The 3,653-nt window shown below is 51.1% G+C and overlaps 3 non-coding genes across 3 annotated transcripts in view; all 3 read left to right on the plus strand.

Moving 5' to 3' along the window:
* LOC132700261 (small subunit ribosomal RNA) lies at window positions 1–1,931 on the plus strand. Its single transcript, XR_009618616.1, has one exon. It is a non-coding gene; the product is annotated as a small subunit ribosomal RNA (ribosomal RNA).
* Window positions 1,932–2,503: 572 nt separating this feature from the next.
* Window positions 2,504–2,658, plus strand: LOC132700260 (5.8S ribosomal RNA). Its single transcript, XR_009618615.1, has one exon. It is a non-coding gene; the product is annotated as a 5.8S ribosomal RNA (ribosomal RNA).
* Window positions 2,659–3,168: 510 nt separating this feature from the next.
* The window catches only part of LOC132700262 (large subunit ribosomal RNA), a 4,072-nt gene continuing 3,587 nt past the window's right edge, over window positions 3,169–3,653 (plus strand). Inside the window, exon 1 of the ribosomal RNA XR_009618617.1 lies at window positions 3,169–3,653. This exon is cut by the window's right edge and continues 3,587 nt beyond it. This is a non-coding gene — a ribosomal RNA (large subunit ribosomal RNA).

A 3,653-nucleotide genomic window follows, 5' to 3' on the forward strand; every position in this document is an offset into this window, starting at 1 on the left:
TCCCTGGTTGATCCTGCCAGTAGTCATATGCTTGTCTCAAAGATTAAGCCATGCATGTTTCAGTACAAGCCAAATTAAGGTGAAACCGCGAAAGGCTCATTAAATCAGTTATGGTTCCTTAGATCGTACCCACAATTACTTGGATAACTGTGGTAATTCTAGAGCTAATACATGCAAACAGAGGTCCGACCGGAGACGGAAGGAGTGCTTTTATTAGATCAAAACCAATCGGTGGCGGGTTCGCGCCCGACATCGTTCAACTTGGTGACTCTGAATAACTTTACGCTGATCGCACGGTCTCGCACCGGCGACGCATCTTTCAAATGTCTGCCTTATCAACTGTCGATGGTAGGTTCTGCGCCTACCATGGTCGTAACGGGTAACGGGGAATCAGGGTTCGATTCCGGAGAGGGAGCCTGAGAAACGGCTACCATATCCAAGGAGGGCAGCAGGCGCGCAAATTACCCACTCCCGGCACGGGGAGGTAGTGACGAAAAATAACGATACGGGACTCATCCGAGGCCCCGTAATCGGAATGAGTACACTCTAAACCCTTTAACGAGGATCAATTGGAGGGCAAGTCTGGTGCCAGCAGCCGCGGTAATTCCAGCTCCAATAGCGTATATTAAAGTTGTTGCGGTTAAAAAGCTCGTAGTCGAATTTGTGTCTCGCGCCGCCGGTTCATCGTCCGCGGTGTTAACTGGCGTGCCGCGAGACGTCCTGCCGGTGGACTTAGCCCGTTCACGCGGGCGGTCCAACTCAATCCTGCCGCGGTGCTCTTCATTGAGTGTCGAGGTGGGCCGGCACGTTTACTTTGAACAAATTAGAGTGCTTAAAGCAGGCTAAAACTTCGCCTGAATACTGTGTGCATGGAATAATGGAATAGGACCTCGGTTCTATTTTGTTGGTTTTCGGAACCCCGAGGTAATGATTAATAGGAACGGATGGGGGCATTCGTATTGCGACGTTAGAGGTGAAATTCTTGGATCGTCGCAAGACGGACAGAAGCGAAAGCATTTGCCAAAAACGTTTTCATTGATCAAGAACGAAAGTTAGAGGTTCGAAGGCGATCAGATACCGCCCTAGTTCTAACTGTAAACTATGCCAGCTAGCGATCCGCCGACGTTCCTCCGATGACTCGGCGGGCAGCTTCCGGGAAACCAAAGCTTTTGGGTTCCGGGGGAAGTATGGTTGCAAAGCTGAAACTTAAAGGAATTGACGGAAGGGCACCACCAGGAGTGGAGCCTGCGGCTTAATTTGACTCAACACGGGAAACCTCACCAGGCCCGGACACCGGAAGGATTGACAGATTGAGAGCTCTTTCTTGATTCGGTGGGTGGTGGTGCATGGCCGTTCTTAGTTGGTGGAGCGATTTGTCTGGTTAATTCCGATAACGAACGAGACTCTAGCCTGCTAACTAGGCGTATTTAGACATCTCAAAGGCCGGCCGGCTCGGGGTTCGCCCCGTTGTCGCGCGCGGTTTTTACTGTCTGCGTACAAACAATTCTTCTTAGAGGGACAGGCGGCTTCTAGCCGCACGAGATTGAGCAATAACAGGTCTGTGATGCCCTTAGATGTTCTGGGCCGCACGCGCGCTACACTGAAGGAATCAGCGTGTCCTCCCTGGCCGAGAGGCCCGGGTAACCCGCTGAACCTCCTTCGTGCTAGGGATTGGGGCTTGCAATTGTTCCCCATGAACGAGGAATTCCCAGTAAGCGCGAGTCATAAGCTCGCGTTGATTACGTCCCTGCCCTTTGTACACACCGCCCGTCGCTACTACCGATTGAATGATTTAGTGAGGTCTTCGGACCGATACGCCGATGGCGTTTCGGCGTCGTCGATGTGTCCGGGAAGTTGACCAAACTTGATCATTTAGAGGAAGTAAAAGTCGTAACAAGGTTTCCGTAGGTGAACCTGCGGAAGGATCATTAAAGTGATAATAAAAATTACACAGTTTGTCTTTATTTAGTCGAACGAATTTTTGTCGCTGACGCTCGGTCGAAAATATCTCGCGTCGATCTTTAAGTCGGCCGCGATTAAATTCGACGACTACGACGACCACTCGACCACCGTAAAAAAGGGGAGAGAGGAGTAGGAGTAGGAGTAGGAGGAGCGCCGACAAAATTCCGGGTACCTAGACGGAACTCGAAGCGCGAAACCTAGTTTCGCGCTCGCCGTCGACAAGGTGTCAAACGATATTCGCCCGGAGCACCGAAAAGTACTTACACCCACCCGCGACCCGCGAGGAGGTGTGTATATAAACTTTAAACCGGCGCGGGTCGTCCGAACGCGAACGCGCGCGCGCCTACCGTCTGAATAATAAAGAACAAAGGGCGCGCGGCGAAGTGTTCCGTCGGATAGACCGGCCCGAAATCGAACTTTTTTTTTTTTTTTACGTCGAAAGGTATATACCTCGCCTTCCGTAAAAAAAATGTATGTGTCGATAACAACGCCGACGACTCTTTTTCGGAGACGAAAAGCGTTAAACCGATCGAAAAAAGATTACCCTAAACGGTGGATCACTTGGCTCGTGGGTCGATGAAGAACGCAGCTAATTGCGCGTCAACTTGTGAACTGCAGGACACATGAACATCGACATTTCGAACGCACATTGCGGTCCTCGGATTCTGTTCCCGGACCACTCCTGGCTGAGGGTCGTATCCAATTTAAAGACTGCTCGGTTTTTTCGCCCGCGAGGCGCGAGAAACGTCGGAGCGAGTTGGACGTGTAGCGCGGGAAGGAGTGAGGAGCAACAGCACGTTCGCGCTTAGCGCGCGATCTCTCTCCTACCCGGTCTCGCGACGTTTTAAAACGCGAAAGCGAAACTCCGGCCGCGTTCTAAGGAACGCGACCGAGTTTGCGAACGACGTCGATTTTCGACGCACCGGTTCGTCGCGTCGCGCTCGCTTAAAAGCGCGAGAGACGAGCGTAATTAAAACCGCCCGCGTATGTCGCAGGTCCGCGCAAAATTGACGATCGTCGTGTCCGTTATTTTCTCGATAAGAAGAAAAGGTGTCCGACGTCTGATCGTTTGCGGCCGCGTAACGAGTGGTGGATATAGCGGTTTTAAATATAAACGCTGAACCGTTTCGAAATTCACGTCTACGTTTTATATATATATTTATATATATATATATATATATATATATATATAATGATTTTATCGATCGACCTCAGAGCAGGTGAGACTACCCGCCGAATTTAAGCATATTAATAAGCGGAGGAAAAGAAACTAATTAGGATTCCCTCAGTAGCTGCGAGCGAACAGGGAAGAGCCCAGCACCGAATCCCGCGGCCGATACCGGGCGCCGGGAAATGTGGTGTTAGGGAGGTTCCGTTATCCCGAGATCGTCCGGCGCGTCCAAGTCCTTCTTGAACGGGGCCACAGCCCATAGAGGGTGCCAGGCCCGTAGCGACCGCCGTCGATCGCGGGAGGGATCTCCTCAGAGTCGGGTTGCTTGAGAGTGCAGCCCTAAGCGGGTGGTAAACTCCATCTAAGGCTAAATATGACCACGAGACCGATAGCGAACAAGTACCGTGAGGGAAAGTTGAAAAGCACTTTGAAGAGAGAGTTCAATAGTACGTGAAACCGTTTAGGGGTAAACCTGAGAAACCCGAAAGGTCGAAGGGAGAAATTCATTCGCGTTTCGGAG

Source organism: Cylas formicarius, unplaced genomic scaffold (genome assembly GCF_029955315.1).
Source record: "Cylas formicarius isolate icCylForm1 unplaced genomic scaffold, icCylForm1.1 PGA_scaffold_40__1_contigs__length_27096, whole genome shotgun sequence".
Classification (NCBI taxonomy): Eukaryota; Metazoa; Arthropoda; class Insecta; order Coleoptera; family Brentidae; genus Cylas; species Cylas formicarius.